Raw genomic sequence first — 13,880 nt, forward strand, 5'->3', positions numbered from 1 at the left:
ATGTTAAAAAAAAATTAAAACTAGAAATTTGCTGAAAAGTAAGCATAAGGTTCTAGTTAGGTGAAATGTTCAGTAACGACGTAGTGTTTTAAACTCTAAAGAACACAGAAATGCACCAATTATATGTATTTCAAGTGTGTATAACTCATGCCCCAAGATAAATATAACTGGCACTCTCGCCATGCACAGCTAATTACCCCACCTATTACATCACTCATGACATCATCGATTGTATCACTTCAAGATTTGCAATGAAATTATTGAAGAGAAAATTGTGCATGGCAAGGGTGTGAGTTATAGTTACCTTAGGGCATGAATTAGAGTTACTTGAGAAAACCAACTTTAACTGGTGAATTTCTATATAGTTTTTAGAGTTCAAAACAATAAAGTTGTTACTGAACATTTATCTCAACTACAACGTTACTTTAACCTTTGCTTTTTCAGTGAATATAAATATATTCCTTATTGAAACAAGTGTGTTACGCTGTACCTATTTGAACCCCCTGTGAGCTGGGCCTCACTTCTCTTCCAACCTAAAGCACACAACATCATAGTTAGGAGGCACACATGCAGTCTCACTGAAACTATTGCTTCAGGGATCTGGTACAAAGCAGATGCCCGTGTACACTTCAATGTCCATTACTAGAGGCAGTACTAATGCACAATACAGTAAAATCGCAACTTAACAAACCGCGTTTAGTAAAGGAAGAAGTTAAACAGTACACGTCTGACTTCTGGAGCTTTTAAAGGTACCATGCACGTGTCTTTATCAAGTGCCGCATCACAACAACAACAAAATCACAAAAAACAAACACTTTATGACATCAGCCTGGGCTCCAATAAATATTTTTTCATCATCACCGGATGGCCCTTTCATAAAGAATTGTAAAGTTACGTGTTAAATTAACTCTTCTCACACGGATACCACAGTTCCTTACACAAGTGCTTTAGAGAGAATTTTGGCAAAAGATCACAAAAGAGCTCGAATATCGAAGCTTAGATTTGTACAAGTTGCAATTTCAATATTTTATGAAACCGTGTTAAAGTGAATGACATTGTTACAGTAAAAATAGCTCTATTGGAAAGATGGTAAACAAGTAACGATGGTCTACACTTGCCTGGTTTGTTTTTTGTTATGTTTGTTCTCCAAACCAAATAAACGGTCATTGTTTTTGTTTCCATTTCGGAGAAAGACTAAAATTAAGTTTATATATTTTCAAGGGTGCAAGCGAAGCAGTATAACTTCTGCTACATTTTATCAATTCCCCCGTCTAGAGAGAATAAACATTGCGTTTCACCCATCTATGGTACAGCAATAATCTCTTCTGGGAACGAAGGACTTATTTCTAAAGCTTTTCCTGTGATCTGTAAACTCTGACATGGGAGTTTCGGTGCCTATCTCTGACAGTTGGAGAGGAAGTAAAACAATCCCCTGTATTGTTTTCGTTGAGCCAAAGGTATGTAAAATGAGAATTATATGAAATTCTTGGTAACCGGTCGAGCAGTCGTGGGGCGGCGACGGGTGGCACAGAAGCGACAGTTAACCACTGTATTGTATTTTTGTGCGGAGGGGTCGGGTACACGTTACCATACCTCACCTGAAGCCAATCTTTTTTTTAATAAAAAAAAATGCACCCCCTTACATACATTTAAAGTGGTGTCTATTTCTTTCTTCAATTCCTTACGTTTAATTCTGTCAAGCATTATTTCCCAAACCACACAAACATGAAAAAAATATGTTGCCATATTTGGTTGCAGGACCTTACAGTGCGTTATACAGGATAATTAGATCTGCGGTGGGGTGCCCTAAATACCAACTATTGTGTACAGAGGGCGGCGGGGGTTGCCTCGAACCCAGGTGCCCAGACCGCTGCCTGGGAGTTCTCTCTGCCAGGCGAGGGTCCATTTAAACGCCCAGCCGTCCCTGGCACTGCAACACTTACCATCAGCTGCTCGTCACCTCGCCTCCCTGCGCGGCTGCCCCACACGGCCGATGCTCATCTCAGGCAAAAGCAGCTCTAATTAGCTGAGAAACAATCCCAGGCAGAGAGATGGAAGCCAGTGCCCTGCAGGTGAGCCGGCGAGGGCAGGTCCCAACAGTCCTCCTCCTGCCGAGGACGCGTCTAGTCCTGGCTGCCTGCCCACCTCCCCTGAGTGAAGCGGTCGTGCACAGTCCGTGAATGGCTTCCCCGAATATCCCTGGTCACAGCTTCCACCTGGAAAGCCTGCCTCCCAGACACGGTGTTATTTCTGGCCGGCTCAGGAGTCCTACCTTGAGGCATAGCCGACCGGTGACCCTGAGGGGCGGAGCCTGGCACAGGATGGAACGTTTCCGGGAGGAGTGGGCGGGGTCTCCCTCGGGCAGGTGCTGCTCGTGGCTGCCTCAGTCATCAAAATGTGATGTCCTCAGTTTGCACGTGCTTCTTCCTTAGCTGCAGCCGGGCAGACATTGTCACCGCTGCTCTGTTCTCAGTAGCCTGTTGATATGAAGTTCGACAATTAGAAATAGGTAAGGATTTCAAAATTCACTGCATTGAACTAAGGTGAGGGTCACCAGATTTTTATAAGTAACAACCGGGGCAGGCCAGAAATAGAAGTAGGAATTATGGCCATATATACCCAATGGGATTTCTGCCTGCAACAAACCGAGCGCATCTCCTCTAACAGCCGTTATAGGATAATTCATTATAAATTCCTGCACAGGCTGTATCACACTCCAGCGCGCCTCCACAGGTTCCAGCTTAGGCCTACTGATACATGTGACAGATGTGGGGCCCCAGGGGCTGATTTCCTTCACCTTGCATGGGGGTGTGCCGAAGTGAACATATACTGGACTCAAGTGTTTAAGGCACTATCCAAAATGATACACATGACGATTGATCTGTCCCCATTGGTAGCACTTCTGGGGTATGTTGCACCTCTCCAGGCGGCTCACTGCAAATATGTGGCGCTGGCTATGCTTCTGGCTAAACGCAGGGTGGCCTGTAGATGGGGGAGGGGAAGGGCGCCCAAGTTTAAGGATTGGATGAGTGACATGGTGTACTGCCAGGAACAATTACATACCTATTCCGAGCTACTGCCGCCTACTTCTAGGCCTACTGACATCTGGGCCCCGCTACAATGTTATTTGATAACTGACCCACTCGAGGGTGATAGCAATTGAGGTTGGGATGTAGAGGTACTGAGAGGTTATTTTTTGATCTCCCATTGAAACTCCTGGACTAACGTATATGGCATGCTGTGTTCGCTACTCCCTTCCCCTGCCCCCCCCTCCTCATTCCCCCCCCCATCCCCCCTCTTTGTCTCCCCCGGCCTCCCCGTTCCAAAGCTTTCTGTGAGAAACCCCGACCTCCATGACATCCCCCGGGTCTCTAACGGCCTACTACCTCTGATACTGTGACCTGCCTCTCCCTTCACTTGTAGTTGTATGGCTCTGCCGGCCACGTGCCCCTCAGGATTTGGTACGCCCGATGTGCCTGTCCCCCCCCCCTCCTACATGGGTTCGCATGGACATTGCACATGTTACTGTTCATATAAAGTTTAAGGAATAATTGAAAAATTGCAAGACTCACAGATTTCGATGTAACGACGCTGCATTTGCCGCTTTAATTGTACTGGTTGCCGCGATTGTTATCGCACTCATGCACATCTGTTATGATTTGTATTTATGTATGCATTGATAGCGGCCGGCCTCCGGGTTGTTGGTGAGACACTGTGTACTCCTGGCAATGCTCAATAAATGTTTTGCACTTTAAAAAAAAAAAAAAAAAAAAAGGAATTATGGCCATATATCTGGCCTGTTCTGTTTTTTATACTCACAATCACACACTCATGCTACAGAGCAGACTGTCTGAAACAATTCTGTAATTTTCTCTTTTTTCTCCCAGACAGTGCAGCAGGAGGTCAGACACTTACAAAGCTACGTTTACATAACGCTAGCTATGGCAGTTAATTAAGACTTTAGAAGCACAGAGAATATCTTTCAATTCTGCTTTGCAACAGAAGTTGGCAATTCTCCCAAAAACCGGGACATGTATTTAAAATTAGAAAAAATTTGGGCAGGGACATTTTAAGAATTTTGGGGGCCCTGGACCAAATGCATTTTGACCCCCCCCCACCCCACCCCACGTTCAAGTTTATTTTATTTGATTTAGTTCTCCACTGAGAACCACAAATATTCAGTACATAATATAACATTTTAAACCGTTTTGTTAAAAAGAGAGGTTTTCATTCTAATACAAAATTAAAAAGGGTTTTAAAAATGTGAATAAATTGTAGCAGACAAACTCGTACGGAGTTAATTTTAAATTTTGTATAAATTCGTTGTAAAAACCTTTTTCTTGCCTTTACCACTGTCACATTTGGGCATGTGAACAAGAAATGTTCCAAGTCCTGCTCCCCACCATTACACAGATTACAGATAATACTTGATTTTTCTTTTGAATGCCGCCTATATGGAACTGTTTTTACAGGAAGTATCCCAAATCGGAGCAGCACAATCGATCTCCTGACCCCATTCTTTAAATTAAAATTAATATACTGTTGTGTTTTCTTAAAGACTATAGATTCTGCGAAATTTTTATATAAAGACAATTTAGTGCAGTGCTGAGAGTCAAGATCAAAACTGAGTCTTGGACACTTCAGATTCCCGGCTGCCGCACACACTCAATTCCAAGGACGCACCGCTCCAGTGAGACGCACAAACGGATCTAACGCGCAGGCGTGCTCTCACGTCTCTCGCGGATTGCGTCTCTCACATTCCCCACCAACGTAGGATCCCGTGGATGACAGTAGACGCGGAGGGAAGGAAAACGCTCCCCTAGCGCCTAAAAACGCTTTCCCAGGGATTATCGAGCCGCGTAAGGGCGGAGGTTACACGGCGGGACGGCGCTGGAAGGGCTCGGTAGCCTGTGAGCCTGTAGGGAAAGGCAAATCTTGGCTGCAGACACTGGAGGAAAAGACACCGCTAAGGTACCCAAATCAGATTGTTGACTCGTAGTGCGGTGTGCAGAGGACACAAGCGCTGCGAGGCCCCCGGGTAGTTATGCGCTATATAAGTGTAATTACCAATACCAATACCAATACCAAGCAGCCTGTTAACAGTAGCCCGGGAGAAGGAGGGCACTGGCAAATCTGTGTACCCAGGCGCCGATAGGGCCACACAGCAAGGTTTTGTGGAACCATTGGACTTTACAATGTGGTTTTGAGGGTGTGTGACGGCAGACCGAGGAACAGAGGTAAGCGGGGTATAGTCTGCTCAATATCTACTCGTAATTTAAATGCGGAAAATTTGTAAATTTGGTCTCTAATATAATAAGCCAAGCCTGGTGAGGAGGAGTTCCTCTCCCCTGTAACTGCGGGAGTGGGGGGAAATACTATTAACCCAGGCTTTATCACTGTTAATCTAAGCCCGGTGAAGGATAAAGTAAAATTAGAAACTAATAAAAATGGCACCGGCTAAAACAAAAGCCCGCAAAAACTTAAAAACGGAGGAAAGGGGATGTCAATGAGACAGGCAATCCGAAGGCAGTATTGAGTGAGCCAACAACGAAAAAGAAACAAGCCCTAAGAGATACCCAATCCTTGTTACTGACACCTACATCTACATCTGTGAAGCTAAAAATAACAAGTAATGATTCATCAGTGTCAAATCCAATTAAATCCTTTCTGGGAAAACACTTTAGGAGGAAGGATGTAATTAGTAAGGAGCCAAGTACTTTCATAGATATTGACATAAACTCTGAGTCCAGGAGCGACGATGTCTTAACCTCCTTGAATCAATCCACCCTTAATTTATCTGGGGTACCGCTGAACCCACGTTTGTCTTCTTCGCCTAGATTATTCCAACGGTCACTCGAGGGGGAATTAGAGGACGAAGGGGGAGACGTATCCATATACAGTAATGGACTAAGCCTAAATGATCAAAATGGAACTAGGAAGCAACCTAAGGAAAATGTGGGTGTGAACTGTTCTTTTGATCTAGGAAATGAACATCTGAGAAATGAACATTTGCAATCATCACTGCATGGGCTTGAGGTTACAGGAGCCTCGAGTACCTCTATGCTTGAGGTTATGTGGATCCTCCAAAAAACCCTGCAAGGCTTGCTAGAGGTTTCCATAGTAAATAACGATCTGCTAAAAATCCAGGGGGACCAGTCTAAAGCAATCCTGGGTGAGTTGACCCAAATTAGAGGTTTAATGCCGGCTCTGGTTAGACCGATAGGTGGAAGCCAGGTGGAGGAAGGTAGTAATGAGGTGGAGGAAGATGTCTTAGGGGTCCCAAATGTAATGAAAGAGGAACCCTCAGTATATATATCCAGGCAGTCAATGATTGTGAAAAAATGGGGGGAAACGAGATATCATACGGGTAGATTCCAGAGAAGGGAAGCTACCCGTACAAAAAGCTGCCTTAAAAAAACCCTACCAGGAACTTGAGAAGAAGGAAAGGAGAAATGATGGAAGTAAGAGGTAATAAGGAGGAAAAAATTCAAAGATCAGAGGTGAATAAAGTAAAGCCACAAATGGAACAGGAAGAACAATGGAAAAGATCGGTAAAACCAAAGCCTAATAATATTGGATTGGCTCCTACAATAAGGGAGTTAGAGGATAGTGAGGAGAAAAGTATGAAAAGAAAGCCATCAGGATCTCGAGGAAAGCCAAGCTGCAGCAGGGTCGCGATGGAAGATGACTTGAGAGATCAAATGTCAATGATAAGGGAAGCCAGCTCAAAGGGGGTTAAATATGGGGCCAGGCAAACAGACACTAATGATCTATAGATTTTTCTAAAATCCGAAAATGGTGGTAAAGGGGGGAAAAAAGCTAGGAAACTAAACCCAGTAAATCGATCTCAACTTTTATCTATAATGGGAAAATGTGCAAGTCTTAGGAGTATTGGTACAATGGACCTCAAAGAAGTAGGGTTTGTTGCAAGCAGTACAGGAGGGGAGGTGACTAAGGTCCTATTTCATTCTGCTTGGGTGAAAGAAGCGGTGGAAAAAGCGAAAAATGAGTTACAAAATGAGGGGATCAGACTGGTAAGGAAGGAGGAAATACAGGGACAGTATTTCCTGACGAACCATGCTGGTCTAGGGGTACGGCAGATAAGGCTAATTAATTCGAACTGGAATAATAAGGAGATTATTGCAAGTACTGTAACTAACTGTGAAGCTGCAGGGTATGGAGAAGGTGTATTCGTTAGAAATAGATATGAAGCCCTAGCATCCCCAGAATCTAGGGAGTATGATGAGGAGGGATTTCTTAGTGAAATCGATTAGGAGTATGGGTCGTCACACAGCCTTTCAGTCCTACCATGGAATATAAATGGTTACAAGAATATTTCGGCACAGATAGAGTTTGATAAAATTATAAAGAATAACGATATTGTGTGCCTTCAGGAGACATTGATGTGTGACGATACCCTAAAATCCTTAGTTACAGAAGGATTTGCCCAATACTCTAAAGCAGCAAAGAAAAATAATATGGGGAGGCCATCAGGGGGTCAATTAACGCTAATCTCCACACAGATAGTTAGACGGGTTGAAAGGCTAAAATTACTTAGTGAGTGGGCACTAGGTTGCAGAATCTTATTGCAGAAGGTAGATCCCCGATATGAGGGAATATGCATCATAAATATGTATATACAGAAGGGAAAGGCTCATGAATATAAGGAGAATCTGGGTAAACTGAGAGAAGATCTGGAGTCAACTAGAGCTAAGTATCAGAAGGATTTAGTACTAGTAGTAGGTGATTTTAACCATAGATTAGACCCCAGAAAGGTTGACAGTTGGCATGAAAAATTGCTAGAAGCCCATAATATTGAAGCAGCACTCTTTCCAAGGGGGGAACTCTCACAGCAGGATGAGTCATTTAGTCAGGTAATGGGGTCCTTGGGCATGGTATGTGCAAATGGAAGATTTCAGCAAGACCGGCCAGCGGGAAGGACCTTTATGAGGGGCCAGCAAATTTGCCCAATTGACTACGTGTTTTGTAAGGCCTGGTGTTTTGATAAAATAAGAAATTTGGAGATGGTGAAAATGACAGGTAGTGACCACTTCCCTTTGAAACTAGAAATACTCATATCGAAACGTAAAAGTAGAGATAGGGTTCTACAGGTCAATGTGGACTACCCGAAACAATTAACAACCTGCATATCAGATGAACAGATAGAAAAGCTTAAGCTAATTTAAAATTCAACTCCAACTGAAGGAATTCATCCTAACTAGCTATGTTGATAATAAAAATAGGAAACCCTGGTTTGACGAAGAATGCAGGGTAGCTAAGGCCCTGATAAGACAGAAGGAGAGAAGAGTAAGGGCCATGTTCAAAGTGGATCTATACCAAACACTTCAGCAACTAAGGTTAAAGTTTAAAACATGAATTTGGAATAAAAAAAGAAGGTATGAAGAGAAATGTTGCGCAAATATGTTGGAAGTGATTGAAACCAAGGATGCAAGAGGGTTCTGGAAATTAGTCCAAGAGAGTGTGGGCGGGAAATCTGGTTCCTTGGCCTGTATGGTCCCTGAAGATGACTGGGTAGGCTATCTGGAAGAAATCTATAGAAGATGGCCGACACAATCAATACCAAGAACCTTAGTTTGGTCACGGGTGAGGGACGATATAAAGGACTACTTTACCCCAAGATATATAACGGAGATTACAGCTAGTTTGAACCTTACCCGTGCCGCAGGACCAGACAACCTCCCGGCAGTGATAATTAAAACGAGTCCAGAAGGGTGGGCAGAGTTTTTTGCAAAGATGTTCCTGGTAATCCTGGACACGGGAATCGTTCCAGAAAGTTGGAAGGGCGCAATTATAAGGCCTATTCATAAAAAGGGCAGCCACAAATTACCAAAAAACTATAGGCTGATGAAAAAGTAATATTAAACTTATTAAAAGATTGGGCAAAGGAAAACCAAATTATTCCCCCGGAACAGGGTGGGTTTAAAACCGGCCATTCTACAATCGATCATTGCTTTGCCCTTTGGGCCATAGCACGGAAGTCAATGGAATCTCGGGGTAGGTTATTCTGTTGTTTTGTTGACTTCCGTGCAGCCCTTGATCTAGTGGACCCGGAGCTGCTGTGGGAGGCCCTAATTAGTCAGGGAATTCCTAATGATATACTGCGGCTGCTACAAATGCTCCATACTAAAAACTGGGCACAGATAATCTTAGACTTAGATGGTAGTTTATCAGAGAAAATAGAAATTGGAAATGGCCTGTGTCATGGATGCATATTAGCTCCCTTGTTGTTCTCCCTGTTCCTAGCTGACCTACCATCAATGTTGGGGAATACAACTGGGGCAAGCCCGAAACTAAATGGCAAGCAGATAGCATGTTTACTCTACGCTGACGATCTGGTGATTATGGACCAGACCAAGGTTGGCTTGCAAAGAAAACTAAATGTATTTAATGACTACTGTTTAAGGAAAAAACTTGTGATAAATATGGACAAGACTAAAACATTGAGCTTTGGCCGGAGGAAAACTGAGTTCTCATGGTGGATCGGGTCACAAAAAGTGGAATCAGTAACAGAGTATAGATACTTGGGGTTATAGTTCGAGCAGAATCTGAAATGGAATACCCACTTAGAGGCATCTAAATTAAGAACCCCTGCCTCGATTAGCGGTCTGATATTGTTTAATAAAGCCTATGGTGCTATGACAGACAATCCAGTGCTAAAAGCCTATGCTGCTATTGTACCCCCGCAATTTTTGTATGGCGCTGAATTGCTGTTCCTAAGTGGTAAGGAAAACTGGGATGTGGAAGAAGGTAAAAACCTAAAAAAGTTATTTATGCTCCCCCGGTCAGCAATGGTTCAGGCAGTAAAACTGGAACTAGGCCTGACTTCATGGGGTACGCAAGTTGGTATGGCCCTTTTGCGCTTTTGGCAACGCCTAGAAATAGGCGCAATTGCCAAAATATCACAATGGTGCAAAAATGAAATTCAGGACAGTGAACTAAAATGGGCAAGAGAGACCAGGGGGAAAATAACAAAGTTATGCAAGAAGATGAGCGTTAATGTATGCCCTACTGTCTCCGTGGCTAATATTAATAAAAAGTTACTCAGGTCGACGGGGGAGGAATTATCGCATGCAGAGGACAAAATCTATCTTGCAAGTAAAACTTCGATCTGTTTTATGATTGATGCATGGAATAATGATCAATGCTTCCCCTATACTAATAAGTTACCGGACCGCAAATTACGAAATGAGGTTCGGAGGGTAAGAATTGGGGTAAACCCTTGTTATATGAACAACTCTGTAAAGCGGGCTATGATTAATGAGGAGGGAAGCTGCTTTTGCTCTTTGGGGTCCAAATGTGATATGCTGCACATCTTATTTGATTGTCTGAAGTTTTTGGACTTACGTATTACATTTTTTAAACCAATTTTTATGAAATATGAGATTAAAAGTAGGACCCAGGCTGTGACACTGATGACAGAAATGGCCCACCTAGATATTGCTGTGGCTATGGGGAAATATATGCAAAAAGTGAAGGCAGTTTGATATCTTTTTAACGAGTTTTAACAATTAGCTATTTTTAGATCAGATAATTGTGGGATTTTTAGATCAAATATGTTTTAGGAGGTTTTATGTGTGTTAATGAAATGTTTTGTTTAACTTGTTGGATGAACCTTTTATTGACATGTATTGTTTGTGGACCAACGGTCCGAATAAACGTAAAATAAACTTGAACTTGAGTCTTGGAGTAAAATGTTTTAAAAAGAGCTTCAGCTGAGCAGGTGTCCGTGACTGTAACAAATTATTATTAACATTAGATAGCTTAAAAGCAGGTAAAACATTCTTTGAGAATACATGTTTCGAAGATTCTTTTTCAAATGTTTCTATTTTAAGTAGAGATCGAAGGGTTCCTTCTTCCGCATGGAGGAGGTTGTATGCCCACCTGATAATATTGGGAACAAAAGGGGTTAGGTCCTTTATGTGGTGAGGGCTAGACCTAATAACATTAGTAAACAACACAAAATGCCCAAACCACAGTTACGCAATACAATTTTTTGATATAGGGTAAGAAACACTTTATTATCGCTTCCCTGGACACCATTATTTTGTGTCAATCATTTTGTATTTTCTATAATTTGAAAAAATTGCTGACAGAAAAAAGACATTGATTGCAAATATTTACAAATATTTACAAGGCTGGACTAATGTTAGCAAACATTAAGGGCAAAGACTATTTACACATTTTAGAAATTATTAGAACACACAATAGAAAATATTCTCACATCAGACATTATTGAAAAAATAATAATACAAACATATCAATTTACGAACAACAAAAAGCTAACAAACACTGAATGAGAGAAACTAGAGGTTGGGAAGATAAATGATTAAATATCTTGTATATTTTAGTGCTGGACCAGTCGGTCCTAGCTTTAGTGCAACAGTAATACTTTATGTCTCCCAACCAATACTGCCGACGCGTTTCTAGACCAGACTGGAGTCACTGGTCTGTCATCAGGGCTGTATGTATCTTGTATCTGTGGGATACAAAAGCAATGTTTTGCTTAATCTAGTGTGTGGGCTCCTTTTTATCATACAGTAGCTGTAATGTCGGTGTGCGCTACATACCAAGGCTGCTCAGTGTTGAATTTCAGATCGGGTCTTTTGGGGGTCCGTTTAAATGAAATAACGTGGTCAGGCAGAGAAGCCTAAAAGAATTTAAGGGATGTTTTTCATTTTTATCATTACGAGATTGGTACAATATATTCACTAGCTAAAACAAGTTGGGGAGTGGAAGCATACCTTTTACTTTCAGTAGTGCCGAGTGCTGGCAAGGTCCATTAAAAGCGGCGTGACCATCAGTTTGGGTTCTGAGATATGGGAAAGATTAATATTCAGACGCTTAGCGGTGTGCACATTATGTTAAACACTCGCTTGGAGAATTTGAGAAGGGATTGCCTACCTTGATTTAATCTCTCATTTGCGCATAAATGGAATTGTTGATTTCAGCATTCTACAAAGAAAAACAAAGCGCACCCTTAGTAGAATATTTTAACTGATTCAGCGCTCAGCAAGCGCGTATTAGTGCAAGTGGGACAAATACCTGTGGCTGGAGCTGCTGCTCTGTGCTGTGGGATTCGAATTTCTCTCAGTAAAGATGGCCGCCGCTATTTCCTTTTTATTATATGCAAAAGCTATACTGATGCATTATGGGGCATGTAGTCCCATGAGTCACATTTGCTTGAAAATAAAGGCTAGAAGTGCTGTCTACAGCACCTTATCTTAGTCTAAAGGTAATGGGTACGTCCTTCCAATTGTTTATTGTATCATGTATTTTAAAACAAAAGATGAGTACGCTAGATTGTACTAGAATTTTGGGTGGCTTCTCTGGGTCAGTGACATGTTCTCATGCAATAGAGGACCAAGACCAGCGGGCAAGCAAGGGATGTCTAACCGATGCAAATCAGGACCGATGTGGTCAAATATGCGCTATCTCAGACAGGTTATTTAAACCAGTCTGTGCACTATTGAATTTTAAAATTAGATACGCTTCTTTTTGTAACAGAACGCGTTCGACGTCATGGCATTTTGACCTGGAGTTTACAGTGTATAGGACAGACCATTTGAATTCTTGCTCATTGTGAGACTTCTCGCAGAAATGCTCCACCCTTGGAGCAGACATGACCTTTTTCTTAATCCGCGATCGGTGCTGACTTATTCTGTGGTTGACTTGCTGGCTGGTTTTTCCAATATAAATTAGTTGGCACGGACATAGAATCAAGCACACAACGTTCTTTGTTCTACAATTAGAAAATTCTTTCTGCTTCCACTTGGTCCCATGGTGTACAAACTCGTCGCCTTCTATTGTGCTAGAGCAGGCGATGCAGTTACCACACTTGTGGTGACCCTCGATAGGCTTGAGATTCCATTGCGCCAATAAGTCGCTTTTGGGCTTGGGAATAACCACGTCAGCTCGGATGAGTTCCTGGCCAATGCTGCGGTTTTTTCTGTATGCAAAAATTGGTTTGGGGAACGGGCAGCTCAGCCCCTCCAACAAATGCCAATTCTTTAATACAGCCTGTCTCAATTTGTGGGTGTCCGGACAGAAGGTAGTGACGCACACAAGTTTCTCTAGAGGTGCTCGCTGTTTGGTTTGCAGTAGACATTCTCTAGGCGTATATTTTGCACGCTTAAGAGAGTGTTTGAGGAGCTTATGTGGATAACCACGCTCTTGCATATCACATGCAAAATGCTTGGGCATGCAGCTCATAGTCCTGTATTTCTGAGCAATTCCGTCTTATTCTTAATAATTGCCCATAGGGTAAATTAGCTTTTAGACTGCGGGGATGTGCGCTTCTGTGGTGTAAAATCGTGTTTCTGTCAGTGGCCTTCCTGAACAAAGACGAAACCAACCTCCCGTCCACACACCTCATTTCAATATCCAAAAAAGTCATATGACTAGGGCTATTTTCTATCGAGAATTTTATATCTCTGTGCCTAGTATTGAGCCATCCATGAAAGGCCAATAACTCGGTCTGACTCCCCTGCCACAGGAGCCAGACGTCGTCTATGTACCTGTACCACTGTAGTATTTGATGTTTAAAAGGGTTATTCATTTCCACGAACCTTTCCTCATACTGCGCCATGAAGAGCACCGCCATTTCTGGGGCATAAGGACATCCCATGGCGGTGCCCTTCACTTGCATGTAGAACTGGCCGTTGAAAGTGAAGTAATTTCTCTTCAGTGCTATTGCTGCCAATTCTAAAATGAAGGCAGTCGGAACTCGATGTGGTCTTTCTCTCATGTCCAGATATATCTGCATGACTTCTAAGGCTTCTTCCTGGGGGATTTGGGTATACCAGGACGTAACATCCATTGTAACCATGATTTGCGATTGCGGATCAAAGATGGTACCTTCG

The 13,880-nt window shown here is 42.6% G+C and overlaps 1 protein-coding gene across 1 annotated transcript in view; it reads right to left on the minus strand.

Moving 5' to 3' along the window:
- CCDC68 (coiled-coil domain containing 68) overlaps positions 1 to 2,318 on the minus strand; it is a 219,396-nt gene extending 217,078 nt beyond the window's left edge. The window contains exon 1 of the mRNA XM_078674823.1: positions 1,944 to 2,318. The gene's annotated coding sequence lies outside the window, so the exon portion shown is untranslated. The remainder of the gene's footprint in view (positions 1 to 1,943) is intronic.
- Between the last annotated feature and the right edge of the window lie 11,562 nt (positions 2,319 to 13,880).

This window comes from Lissotriton helveticus, chromosome 2_1 (assembly GCF_964261635.1).
Source record: "Lissotriton helveticus chromosome 2_1, aLisHel1.1, whole genome shotgun sequence".
In the NCBI taxonomy this organism is placed as follows: Eukaryota; Metazoa; Chordata; class Amphibia; order Caudata; family Salamandridae; genus Lissotriton; species Lissotriton helveticus.